Source organism: Coregonus lavaretus (genome assembly GCF_964263955.1).
Source record: "Coregonus lavaretus genome assembly, chromosome: 14".
Classification (NCBI taxonomy): Eukaryota; Metazoa; Chordata; class Actinopteri; order Salmoniformes; family Salmonidae; genus Coregonus; species Coregonus lavaretus.
The window spans coordinates 36,974,549-36,989,713 of NC_140001.1; positions in this window are offsets into that span (position 1 = coordinate 36,974,549).

Below are 15,165 nucleotides of genomic sequence, written 5' to 3' on the forward strand. Positions count from 1 at the left end.
AGACAGGAACATAATTGGCCAACGTGCCATTGTGGAAGTCCCTGGCCAGCGTGGTGGCAATGTCACCCTTTGTGCAGCCATAAGTAATCGTGGGGTTCTCCACCGTCATGCAACCCTGGGCCATATAACACTGAACATCTTCTTACATTTCTGGGATGTTTTGTTTGAGCGTGAGCAGCAGGATCATCAGCAGGCAGTGCATCCTGTCTATGTCGTGGTTTGGGACAAAGTCAGCTTTCACCGTGGTGTCCGGATACGCGAGTGGTTCAACATCAACCAGCGATTCATAAATGTTTGCCTTCCACCATACACCCCTTTCCTCAACCCAATAGAATAGTTTTTCTCTGCGTGGCGGTGGAAGGTCTATGACCGAAACCCATATACCAGGGAAAATATCTTACAGGCAATGGAATTGGCCTGTGGTGACATAGGTGTGGAGTGTTGTCAAGGCTGGATCCGGCACACCAGAGGTTTTTTTCCCCCGTTGCCTGGCAAGGGACAACGTTGCCTGTGATGTGGACGAAGTCCTCTGGCCGGAACCAGCACGAAGACGTGATGCTGAGGCAGAATGAATCTCTCATTGACTTTGATTTCGCAGTTGCACAACATTTTTTAATGTACTGTAATGTGCTTTTCATTTAGAGTTTTCTTTGTTCTTTGGGCTTTTGCAGTTGGACTACTGTATTTTTATGCAAGTGCTGAATATACAGACATTCAATACTGTATTACTTGCAGTACTTACAGTATACAATATATTCACTGTACTAAGTTGTGATTACTATACTTTTTGTTTTAATTGCAAAATGTATTTACTATATACAATAAATAAATAAAATCTGTAACTACATGCCCTGGACGCTGTGTTCTCCATTCTTTGATGTAGTGTCTAATGAACGCTCTGTAGTGTTTATATATTGACTGGCTGTGTGTATGATCTGAAAGCATTGTTTGATTTTGAGCACAGATTAAATGGTGTTGAGGCAATTGTATGATTTGCCAGAAGAGTCAGGGGTTTTGTGAATGTTGTTTGAAGATTTGGTTTAGTGTTTAAAGTTTTGAGAATATGGGTGAAGGTTTCAAGAAATGTGTCTTAGCAATCGAGAAAAACTGTAATACCGGGTGTTACAGCTAGGGCTGTGACTATTATGGAATTTTGGGTAACGATTAATTGTCATGCAAAAAGCTTTGGTTATAATTGTCATTTTTGTTGAAAAATGTTTTGCGCTTGTAATGCATCTTTGAAAATGAGCTATTACATACCTAATGAATACAACACAGCTTTGGTGACAACCCTGTCTCAAAAACGAATGGTTCTGACCATTTGGAAATGACGCGTCTCCTCCCGACCATGCTGTTCTGCTTGTAAAATTGTTACCAACTTTAACCACTTCATGTAAAAATGAAAAACTGCTATTGGGTAAACTATATCTACTTGAATATAAAGTTGGATCCCCCTACTCCTAAAATGTGTATTAAGGCTATTATGATTATGCATTTTTTTGTTTGCGGTTATTGTCCATAATTGTAGATTACGCAATAATTGTGCGAGCCCTAATCATGGTGAGAGAGAGAGAGAGAGAGAGAGAGAGAGAGAGAACAACATGGACTACTTCTGCACTCTACTGGTGACTGGTAGCTTGAGACAACAATTTACCTGATGAGCCAGAGGGGTGAGCAGATTCTATGAGTTAGGCAGATAACTTTGATAAACACCCCAAAATAACTACTGATTTTCAGGTTAATTAAGAAAGCTAAAGTTCGATATGTGTTTTTGGTTGTTGAGTCAATTAGACCATACCCATTTCAAGATTATCTTTCGAAAAAATAAAACGTTATTTCAGAATATTTACGCAAGTTAACTGGCTAAATCATTGATGTTACTTTGTAGTATACCCCTCTGGGCTGAGTCTGAAGCAATGGCAACAACACAGGATAATCAAATAGGGCCAACAGGATGCAGCTATGTATTAAACATATTATTCTGGGAAAAAGGCTTGCATGATAACTGTACAGCAGAGCTGTGTAACATACCAAATGCATTATGAAAAAGGTTTTGTAACTGACAACCATGGACCCCAGGAAGAGTAGCTGCTGCTTCTGCAAAAGATGATGGGGATCCAAATAAACAAATAATTAACAAATAAACCGGCTACTCAAAGTCACTTTAAAAGTCAAAGTACTTCAGCAGAAGAAAGATAAAAACTTATTTCAAACTGTTCTTGACTTTTAAAACTAGGCCACATTTGATCAGGAAATTGCATTTCAAAGGCCTCTTACAACTTTTAATTCACAACCTCCGTAATGAGCTTATGAATTATGAGTTTCCAGAGGAAATAATGGATTTGTATGCAGAACGAGCAGGCGCAATGACAGCAGCTATAAATGAAAAAAATGACTTATGCAGTCACACTCAACCATTATGGAAATGTCAGGTCATTTCTTTCCTCTCAGACGTTAATGTTCTTAACTGTAAGATGTTAAATGGGTCGTTCCACCAATTTGAGAAGTGTAACTTGGTTAAAAAAATATATTATGATTTCACATAATTTTGACGTTCTGTCATAAAGAGCACATGTTTAACTTAATAAATAACACGTTTTCTCATCCCAAGAGGTTACATTTAAAAAAAAGACTATAGTAAGTGCCTATTTATTGTGAACTCTGAGCAGTTGTTTTGGACCCAGTTCCGGGTCTGGCGAGTTTTGGGGGTACATATCAGCTACAGACCCTGTCTTTTTGGAAATCAAACTAAAATCTTACTGCTGGCAATGTCATAAGAATCTCCCCACCCTGATGGTCATTGTAAAGCAATGGATATCCTTATCCATCCACATTACCTTGTATGCATTCTCCTCATGTGCCGTTGATATATCTCACTCGTTTACAATAGGAAAAGTGAATGGAAAAAGACGTTTGAAGTTTCCTCACCTGTTTGTGTCATATTTCATTTTAAGATGTCAGGCTTGAAAAACCCAAACCAGACCAAGTGTCCAAGAGATGTCATGTGATCTCCTACTGCTGTCTAGTGGACCAACTGGGAATCAGACAGGGGATATATTTACATCAATGGATAGGTGGAGACGTCAGCTTTCTCCTCATATTTCTATTATTCCTGTAAGACAAAAAAAATATTCCTGTAAGACGAAAAATGACATTGCACAAGACCTGTGCTTTTAAAATGGCTGTGTTCCCATGGGAATTTTCACATGTTTAGAGTGACACCATTATGTAAAATATGGCTTTTGTTCCTTAAGAAAAATAAAATAATTTGGGAACAGTAATTGTTGGCATATTTTATGTAAAACCTAGATTTTCAAATCTATTATTCCCCAACACTTGACAATTTATACTTAAAATATCAATAGGACACAAAAGGCACTCTTCGTGGAACGATCCAAATGCAATCCATTTCCGGTGTGGGCATACACTAGTTATAATAATAACAAAATAATCATTACATTTTACTTAAGCAGTATGCTTTTTGGCTTTCCAATAAGCATAAGGATAATGTGCAGTATAAGCTTTCAAACCCGTGTTAGTTTGTATTTATAAACCGTGGATGTAGAACAGTGAAATTACTCGGCTATAGTGCACCTGACTACATCCATGGATGTATTTAAGTGCATAGAAAATCATCCAGTCAGGTCACACTGACTTTAAATAAAGTACAATCTGTCAACTCCATTCCATTCAATTCAAACTACTTTATTTGTCCCCTTGGGGCGATTCCATTAGGGGTATAGTGGTTCTTCAGACGCATACAAAAGAGACAGTGTCTGTTGCATTTAATATTTCATGGACTTATTTAGTATTCACTTCCTTAGCCAATGCAGGCCTATCTCAGTGTTTTGCCCAACAGTCTATTTTTGAGATGCAAAGTGAGAGCACTCAACAAGACCACAATCAAAGGACTCTCCTGTTAGACGAATTAGAACCGGAGGAAGATAAGACTGTTCTGTTCTGTCCATCTGGTGTTGCCTAATAAAGAGGATATCTAAGTTCTCAATAGAGGACGTTGGAAGCCTTTTAGCACATCAATGTCATTAAAAACTAGCTCAGAATAAAACTCTTCCTGCCAGAATCACTATCAGCTACCTGTGTAGTCTATAGCTTTCATCAAACAACAATATGTTTCACCATAAATTGTCTTAGGTCACTATTGTAAAAGCGAATGTGTTCTCAATGACTTTCCTTGTTAAATAAAGGCAATATGTTTTTTTTCTTAACGTTAATTATACCAGGATTTCAACAATATAATGTCAAATATAATGCATACAAACATGCAATTTCCAATGAACTGATATACTAACAACAAACCTTTTTCAAAGGTAAACACAAAGGTCAATGTGAAATTGACCAAAAGCAAGCAAAGACATGAGAAACATTGAAGCATATTTTACGCTAATGGGTTCACTGTCTGCACAGTACATGCCAGTGCTTCTATGAAAAATAGACTGTGTTCGTCAAATAACACTCCTCAAAGTTTGAGGGACAAGGACAAAGCTTGCAGACATTAGTCTGGTGCAGTGTTATGGAAGTGTTAAGGGTGCCATATTTAGGCTGCATAAAGTCTGAGAACTGGGTAAAAAATATTGAGGTTGTGTTATAATGAGTAATTTCTTTTTAAAAGACGTGGGAAGGTCTGAAATGAACAGAGAGGTGGAGGACAATGATGGGTAACTAACTATACAAATGGACATTCCATGTCTTTTTCAATCAGACAAATAATCTGATCATTGAAAACCATTGTGTGATTGCTTTCTGTTGTTAAATCACATGCCTGCCATCACACATATCATATATTATGCTGACTTTAAAAGTTGAGTAGCAACTTTCTGAGGTGAAATTCAACTTTAGCTTCTGTACTTCAAAGGTGTACCTGGAATAGTATAAAGTAATCCTTCTAACCCCCCTCCCCCACCCTCCCACCACATAAAAATAAAAACAAAAGGTGGTTGTCCCACTGGCTATCATAAGTTGAATGCACCAATTTGTAAGTCGCTCTGGATAAGAGCGTCTGCTAAATGATGTAAATGTAAATGTACTGCTGAAGTAAAGCATATCATAATCAGTGGCGACCCGTCATTCAGGGCAGGTGGGATAGAGCCCCATCTGTTTTGAGCCCCACTTTCTAGCCTGTTTTGCATGTTCTTTGGGCAATAATACGTGTCCAATATAAGTTTGCAAACAATGTAAAAAAAAATCATTTGAGTTACTAAAGCCGCATACAAACTTGGTGTCTTTTTTGCTTTCTTGAGTAAGCGGCTCCAAAATGCAGGTGTTTCAGCCTAGCTCAGTGCTTTCTGTGGTGGTGGGGCAGCCAGTGGAAAATACGGAGCGTAGTGGTTGGTAATGTTCTATAGTTGGGCCGTGATTGGCTCAGTGTTCTGTCACTCATGGGGACACTACGTCACCGCCAAATCTAAGGGTAGAGCTCGAAAATTAAAGCCCCTTGGGTGCTGCCATAGAGTTACATTAGAAGTGCCCATCCAAGAAGGCTCAAGGACATTGTCCACAGATAAAATGACGTCAAATCACGTTATATCTACAGCAGCTTTGATTGGACTGATCATGTCAACATCATACTTTCAAAATCTTAGCTAGCAAGCTAGCAGTCATCATCATGAATCAAGTCGACAATCTACTGGCAAATCCTTTTTAATCCTTGTCATATGAAGTGAAATAATGAAGAGAAATTATAGATAAAACATATAGGTGCTCATGGCCATTGGACATAAACATTACACAAGAAGTTGGAAATCGCAAATTCAACAATGACTGGTTTGGAAGGAATCAGTGGCTAACTGCAAGCATTGCAAAGCAATCACTTGCCTGCTATTCAGTGGAGTGGGTGTGTGGTCCCAAGTCTGGGTTTAAGGGTCTCTTTTCAAAGCTTAAAAGGATAAACATTCAACATTGGCCATGACTTTTGCCGCGCTCAAAACAACTGGAAACTCAGAACTGGGAAATCTGATTTCAGCGAGTTCAAGACAACTGGGAACTCGGGAATAAACGAGCTCCGACTGGGAAAATATGTTTTGAACGGTCATCCAACTCGGAATTGCAAGTCGGGAACTCTGGCCTCTTTCTAGAGCTCCGACCTGAAGATCACCGACGTTATCATGATTCGACGTTGTTTTTTTCCGAGTTCCCAGTTGTCTTGAAAGCACTATAAATCCAGAGAATGCCAGACTTTGATTTACATGTACATTTTTAAAAAACATTTTAGTCATTTAGCAGACGCTCTTATCCAGAGCGACTTACAGTTAGTGAGTGCATACATTTTCACATTTTGATGACAAAGTTTGATGACAAAATTTGCCCACGAAGGACCGCCGCGCCACCTTTCTGTTCAAGTGAGCACAGCACAACAAGGTGAGTCCAAAAATGTATTGTATGCTGCTGCATAAATGATGTAATATTGTAACTGTAGCTAAGAAAGTAATGCTAAGTGTATGTTGTGTAGTAAGCTGTTAGTAGCTCATGTCCTCACTCTAATAATTTGGTCCCATTTCCCCTCCTAATTTTGCCTACTGTTCTGACTTGGTGGTGCACATGTAGCCTATAGCCTGTTTTAGAGAAATGTAATCATTGAATATTGTAAGAGCTTTCATTGTCTGCTTATATACCCCATTTATTTATCCTATGGTTCTGAATTGGTGTACAGGGAAAATACTGTAAGAACGGCCCATGTTCTGAATTCTGTCGCTGTACATTTCAAAAGTGCTGAACAAATCGTTATATTGACTACATCTGTCCTAGCTCGCTCATTAATATCTTAATCGAAATTATGGATTGCCTCTTATCCGCCGTTATCCCCTTATGCCATAGTTTGTACATCTCAATTGTCAGTAGAAACCACATTTGTTTAAGCAAGTCAGCCATATCAGCTATGTTCTTTTTAAAGACATTAAATGAGACTGAATTAACTGTTTCGCTGCCAGATAAGGCTCCGCTGATAGCCAGGTGTAGCAGTGGTAAGGTGTTGGGACTGCTGTTGGGACTCTGCTGTTGGGACAGCTTTATGTAGGCCCTAACAGTTTGTGGGCACCGTTTGTCACCGTTATAGTGTAATTAATGTGTTGTTTAGTGTTGTGTTGTGTTGTGTAGTGGGTTTGCTGGCATGCATCAAAGAAAATAAAAAATGTGTTTGCCCCACCAAGATTTACATGCTAAAATCACCACTGATAAGGATTGTCCACAATATCAAAGATGGTTCTCAACAAATACTGAATCTTTCATATAAAAAGGACTTATTTGATCTTAGTTGTAATTGATTTATCCGAGATTTGAAGATGATATTCATTATTTTGATATCTTGCTAGCCAGGAAAATTAAAATCAAGTCCAATGAGTGAGTGCACTGTAGCAGTGTATTTAGGAACTGTATGACTCACACACACAATTGTAAGGTGAATTGAGAAATTCACTCAATAAACATGACAAAGAATGAATGAACTGTACAATGTATTTTCTTACGTAATGCATCCACCGCTTACTGTTGTACATACAAGTTAGAGGATTCTAAATTAGTTGTGGCAAAGTGAATTTGAAGGGCATTGTGACAGGTTGTGTTGCCCCATGTCTCAAACACAGGAGGCTGCTGAGGGGAGGACGGCGCAAATGGAATGACATCAAACACCTGGAAACCATGTGTTTGATGTATTTGATACCATTCCACTGATTCTGTTCCAGCCATCACTACGAGCCTGTCCTCCCCAATTAAGGTGCCACCAAACTCCTGTGGTCTCAATAGAACCTTTTCATGTTCTTAGCTTTACATGTCTCCCCTTTTAACCACCATCAGGGCACGTTTGGCCCTTTAAAGTGGAGCTCCTCAAAGATCATGGGGATTTGACTGTCCATATTAGTGTCAACATACTTTTTTTTTTAAAGTAAGTTAACATTGTTTAATCTTTCGTCATCATTGCTGACGAAGTAAGTAAGCCTACTTTGTGTACTACATCACTTGATTCAGAGCTAGCTAAACCTGGCTGATGGTAACTGTCTGTTTTGGCTTCATTTGTTGACAAAGCAGGCCCTGCTATGGTGTATTGCCACTGAAACAATTTAATTAAACTATCCCTATGTGAGCGCTCAGCCTTGAACATGACCAACGTGCCAGTGCCATGACTAAGCCATTTATCTCCTGCTCACAGCACAGTCACTGTAGATAGTAATAGGAGCCAAATTCACCTCAGATCAGCTCTGTCTGGGCCCTCATATCTCTCACTCACACACACACCTATAATTATGCTATTGCATAATCATACCTACACTATCAGAAAAAAAGGTTCCTTGTAGAACCAAAAGGGCTCCATCGCCTGCTTCATATACAGTGTGGGAAAAAAGTATTTGATCCCCTGCTGATTTTGTACGTTTGCCCACTGACAAAGAAATGATCAGTCTATAATTTTAATGGTAGGTTTATTTGAACAGTGAGAGACAGAATAACAACCAAAAATCCAGAAAAACGAATGTCAAAAATGTTATAAATTGATTTGCATTTTAATGAGGGAAATAAGTATTTGACCCCCTCTCAATCAGAAAGATTTCTGGCTCCCAGTTGTCTTTTATACAGGTAACGAGCTGAGATTAGGAGCACACTCTTAAAGGGAGTGCTCCTAATCTCAGTTTGTTACCTGTATAAAAGACACCTGTCCACAGAAGCAATCAATCAATCAGATTCCAAACTCTCCACCATGGCCAAGACCAAAGAGCTCTCCAAGGATGTCAAGGACAAGATTGTAGACCTACACATTTTACATTTTTGTCATTTAGCAGACGCTCTTATCCAGAGCGACTTACATGAGCAATTAGGGTTAAGTGCCTTGCTTAAGGGTACATCAACAGATTTTTCACCTAGTCAGCTCTGGGATTAGAACCAGTGACCTTTCGGTTACTGGCACAACGCTCTTACCCACTAAGCTACCTGACGCCCAGGCTGGAATGGGCTACAAGACCATCGCCAAGCAGCTTGGTGAGAAGGTGACATTCGGAAACGGAAGAAACACAAAAGAACTGTCAATCTTCCTCGGCCTGGGGCTCCATGCAAGATCTCACCTCGTGGAGTTGCAATGATCATGAGAACGGTGAGGAATCAGCCCAGAACTACACGGGAGGATCTTGTCAATGATCTCAAGGCAGCTGGGACCATAGTCACCAAGAAAACAATTGGTAACACACTACGCCGTGAAGGACTGAAATCCTGCAGCGCCCGCAAGGTCCTCCTGCTCAAGAAAGCACATATACATGCCCGTCTGATGTTTGCCAATGAACATCTGAATGATTCAGAGGAGAACTGGGTGAAAGTGTTGAGGTCAGATGAGACCAAAATTGAGCTCTTTGGCATCAACTCAACTCGCGATGTTTGGAGGAGGAGGAATGCTGCCTATGACCCCAAGAACACCATCCCCACCGTCAAACATGGAGGTGGAAACATTATGCTTTGGGGGTGTTTTTCTGCTAAGGGGACAAGACAACTTCACCGCATCAAAGGGACGATGGAAGGGGCCATGTACTGTCAAATCTTGGGTGAGAACCTCCTTCCCTCAGCCAGGGCATTGAAAATGGGTCGTGGATGGGTATTCCAGCATGACAATGACCCAAAACACACGACCAAGGCAACAAAGGAGTGGCTCAAGAAGAAGCACATTAAGGTCCTGGAGTGGCCTAGCCAGTCTCCAGACCTTAATCCCATAGAACATCTGTGGAGGGAGCTGAAGGTTCGAGTTGCCAAACGTCAGCCTCGAAACCTTAATGACTTGGAGAAGATCTGCAAAGAGGAGTGGGACAAAATTCCTCCTGAGATGTGTGCAAACCTGGTGGCCAACTACAAGAAACGTCTGACCTCTGTGATTGCCAACAAGGGTTTTGCCACCAAGTACTAAGTCATGTTTTGCAGAGGGGTCAAATACTTTTTTCCTTATTAAAATGCAAATCAATTTATAACATTTTTGACATGCGTTTTTCTGGATTTTGTTGTTGTTATTCTGTCTCTCACTGTTCAAATAAACCTATCATTAAAATTATAGACTGATCATTTCTTTGTCAGTGGGCAAACGTACAAAATCAGCAGGGGATTTCCCTCACTGTATAGAATCCTTTTACAGGGTTATTTAACCAGAACCCTAGAGGTTCTTCTTCACTGAACCAAAATGGTTCCATATAGAACCCTGCATGGTGCCATTTATGAATTATGGCTACTACTAAATAGTAATATTTTTTGCTAAGAAAATGTAGTGTATTGAGATTATGAAGGTGTTCAATGTTTTTAAATGGAACTGAAAGAATGTTGATTTTAGTATCAAGAGGGAATGTTTTAGTGTAACGCCACATACAACAGACAGGAAGTGTGTTGCAGACAGGGGATTGGACCGTAGAGGGAGCCACCCACATCTTGGGAATTTATATATATTAGGGGAAAAACGAAGGAGGGTCAGAAAGCATTGACATTCATTTGGGACTGCTTCTCCAGACTTCGCGTGTCTGTAACTTATGTTGTAACCTCGTGATTTTAATAAAAGCCTTTGAACACGGTGCAGCTTAAGCAGACTCTTTGGTTGACAGCAATAGCCACCAGCAGCCGACGCGACACGACAAATATAATTTAATAAACAATTAAATAATGGCCAAAATAATACTAGCATCGTTTTTTGAATTTGTTATTATATGCAAACATAGTTTGGAAATGTGCACTGGTGTCCAGGGAGGTTTCTCTTTGTTTGAATGATGGCCCACATCAACTCTTGCTGACTTCTTTGTCCATTAGTTACAGCGATAACAAACATGTGGCTTCTGCTCTGTTCTCAACCCCTCCCCTCCTCCAAACACCAGTACTCACACATACAGTTGGGAAGAGCACAAGTTCAAGCTAAAGTGCAGCGCCCCTGGATGGAGAGCATGTTGTAGGATTAAGGGCCTTGCACAAGGGCCCATTGATAGGGGAATGTTTTCAAGATGTGAACCCAGCAGCCCTCCAGTTGGCAGATCAATTTTGCCTGTTTTTTCCAGCGCCCGGCCCATGATTCGAACCGGCCACAGGTCCAACTCCTGCCAAAGGTCCAACTCCTTAGCCGCTGGGCTACCTAGCGCCAGCACAGTATGGGTTGTTGCCTGACTGGTTCCAGAGAAGAAAAAACATGAGTTAATCTTTAGAAATAAGCATGAGTTAATCTGCCAAAATTAAGACAAAATACTATGCAGACATATAATTATTATGATGTAGAATAACAACTTACATTCAGTTATTGTCAGCAGCAGCCCAAAGAGATATCCTCTGCCTCTGATAGTTCTGGGTTACTGCCAGACTGAGCAAAACATAGAGATAGTGTGTTAAAAGTCATGTAATGATTAACTACGCTATTGAATCACCAATATTTATTATACATAATTTATTATAAAGAATTTATACATACCTCCTCTTAGTCAGCAATAGTCATCTAATGGCTTCATGAAACATATCCCCCTCAATTGACTCCACACTGAAATACTGAAATAAAAGTAACAATGAGCTAATTGCTAGGCTGGGTCTGTAGCTCTATTTGGCATATCCCATAATAATAATAACAAATGTTTCATTAAAAGAGTTCACTGGCTAGCTTGTAAAGTGGCAAATTAAAGTAGCCTAGCTTTTTCTGTTTAACATTAGCTATCTAACTTACAAACATACTAAAATTCTAATAACATTTCTACTTTATTTATGTAGCCTGTAGTTTATCATATGACTTTGGCTTTATATATGGTTTGGGATGAGTCAAACCGCAGAGCGAAGGAAAAGCAGCCAACAAGTGCTTAGCATATGTGGGAACTCCTTCAAGACTGTTGGAAAAGCATTCCAGATGAAGCTGGTTGAGAGAATGGCAAGAATGTGCAAAGCTGTCATCAAGGCAAAGGGTGGCTATTTGAAGAATCTCAAATATAAAATATATTTTGATTTGTTTAACACTTTTCTGGTTACTACATGATTCCATATGTCTTATTTCATAGTTTTGATGTCTTCACTATTATTCTACAATGTAAAATAAAGAAAAACCCTTGAATGAGTAGATGTGTCCAAACTTTTGACTGGTACTGTAAGTATTCAGACCCATTACTCAGTACTTTGTTGAAGCACCTTTGGCAGCAATTACAGCCACGAGTCTTCTTGGGTATGACGCTACAAGCTTGGCACACCTGTATTTGGGGAGTTTCTCCCATTCTTCTCTGCAGATCCTCTCAAGCTCTGTCAGGTTGGATGGGGAGAGTCACTGCAAAGCTATTTTCAGGTCTCTCCAGAGATGTTCGATCGGGTTCACGTCCAGGCTCTGGTTGGGCCACTCAAGGACATTCAGAGACTTGTCCTGAAGCCACTCCTGCATTGTCTTGGCTGTGTGCTTAGGGTCGCTGTACTGTTGGAAGGTGAACCTTCGCTCCAGTCTGAGGTCCTGAGCGCTCTGGAGCAGGTTTTCATCAAGGATCTCTCTGTACTTTACTCCGTTCATCTTTCCCTCGATCCTGACTAGTCTGCCATTGACTCTGAAAAACATCCCCACAGCATGATGTGGCGGCAGGTAGCTTAGTGGTTAAGAGCGTTGTGCCAGTAACCGAAAGGTCGCTGGTTCTAATCCCCGAGCCGACTAGGTGAAAAATCTGTCGATGTGCCCTTGAGCAAGGCACTTAACCCTAATTGCTCATGTAAGTCGCTCTGGATAAGAGCGTCTGCTAAATGATTAAAATATAAAATATAAAATATATGATGCTACCACCACCATGCTTCACCTTAGGGATGGTTCCTGGTTTCTTCCAGATGTGACGCTTGGCATTCAGGCCAAAGAGTTCAATCTTGGATTCATCAGACCAGAGAATCTTGTTTCTCATGGTCTGAGAGTCCTTTAGGTGCCTTTTGGCAAACTCCAAGCGGGCTGTCATGTGCCTTTTACTGAGGAGTGGCTTCCGTCTGACCACTACCATAAAGGTTTGATTGGTGGAGTGCTGCAGAGATGGTTCTCCCATCTCCACAGAGGAACTCTGGAGCTCTGTCAGAGTGACCATCGGGTTCTTGGTCACCTCCCTGACCAAGGTCCTTCTCCCCCGATTGCTCAGTTTTGCCGGGCGGCCAGCTCTACAAAGAGTGATGGTGGTTCCAAACTTCTTCCATTTAAGAATGCTGCAGAAATAATTTGTACCCTTTCCCAGGTCTCTGCCTCGACACAATCCTGTCTCGGAGCTCTACGGACAATTCCTTTGACCTCATGTCTTGGTTTTTGCTCTGACATGCACTGTCAACTGTGGGACCTTATATAGATAGTTGTGTGCCTTTCCAAATCATGTCCAATCAATAGAATTTACCACAGGTTTGTGCAAACAGTTCTAAAAACCAGTTTTCACTTCATCATTATGGGGTATTGTGTGTAGATTGATTAGAACAATTTTTTATTTGATCCATTTTAGAATAAGGCTGTAACATAAATAAATGTGGAAAAAGTCAAGGGGTCTGAATACTTTCCGAATGCTATGTAGAACCCCAAAGAACCCTGTTTTCTGAGAGTGTACAGTATATGGTCACCATGTGGAAATGCAAAACCTCTACTCATCCATAAGCCAAATTGTAAGACGGAAAACTGTGATGTTTCTATGTTGAAATAAGCTTCACTCTATTTGTCAACATTTTACATTATCTGCCAATGCACACATGGAATTTATACAGAACGTTATGTATGAGAAATGCAAAAATAATCACCCAGATCATAAAAAGTTTAAGGAAAGGTTCACCCATTTTGAATGTTATAGTGTTTTTGTGTATCTGTGAATTATGTTCTATCGATTCCCTGGGTCATTTCATGCTTTCATGTGTATCAGAGTTATTGGCATTCAAGCAGGCAAAAATCCAGCCGGTATGACATAGCACTGTGATAAAGTCACTCTCACTACACTGGAAATTAATAGGAATACAACTTTTAGATCACAAAAACGTCTATCATACATGTCAGATTTCAATAGTGGCTGATGCCATAACTCGGGAAGATGTCTTCTCTCAAATGAGCCATTGATCATATTTTTGCGATATTCCTATCTCAAGAAATGTGTAATTTAACGGATGGTCTAGCACATTTTTCCTATTTGTCTGCCTCTTCAGTCCAGGGTGCGTTGCATGGTGCCGTTGCCAGAGATCTTAGAGAAAGGAGATAGGAATCCAATGAATGAAGGAACGAATAACGCCCCACCCAGCAGACTGTCGACCAATCACGTTGATGTTGTCATGCTGTGTCACGCAGATGCTAAGCTAATCGTCACGCAATCCCTTCTCGAAGTCAGTGTATATTTTACATTTACATTTTAGTCATTTAGCAGACGCTCTTATCCAGAGCGACTTACATTATCAAAAAAATTTTTTCATACTGGCCCCCCGTGGGAATCGAACCCACAACCCTGGCGTTGCAAACGCCATGCTCTACATCCCTGCCGGCCATTCCCTCCCCTACCCTGGACGACTCTGGGCCAATTGTGCGCCGCCCCAATATATGTCGAGAAACGTGCATATTTTCCTCAAAAGTACGTAATGTCACAAATCCAAAGCTATACGATATTACAGATAGCAAGTTAATTATCTCACATCTCAGAAAATATTTGTAATGTTGTACTTCTTGTTGACAAAATGTGTGCTAATGTTGAGTATTTCAGCTAGCGCACAAAATAATCACATTCACTCCTTGAAGGAGAGCGTTCTTTGTCCCAGAATCGCCAGAATGCACCACGCGGCCCATTGACGTAGCATGGGTAACGTTTCCCATCTCCTCAAAAGAATATCTGCCGTTGCGAATGTCAGACTCCACTCTGTGAGGCACATCGATCTGGAGGTTGAACATGGTGAGATTGTAGACTCCTACATTGATAGTGCAGTTTGTTTAGGCGATTTTACAGCTAAGTAGCTACTTCACATGCTGATATTGTCTTTGGTATTGTTATGTGTAGCTACGTTTGCTAGCTAGCTACCTAGCTAGATAGCTATCCAGCCAGCCCATTGAGAGAGCATTGCATTGTGGATTTTGTAGTAGACTTCATCTGCAACAGATTTCCACAATGATTTTCCATGTTGCTACCAACCTTATTATGATACCAAATTGAAGCATTTATTCACACTGTAAATTAAAGGAATTAGTGGTTTTGGGTGGATTTTTCCTTTTAA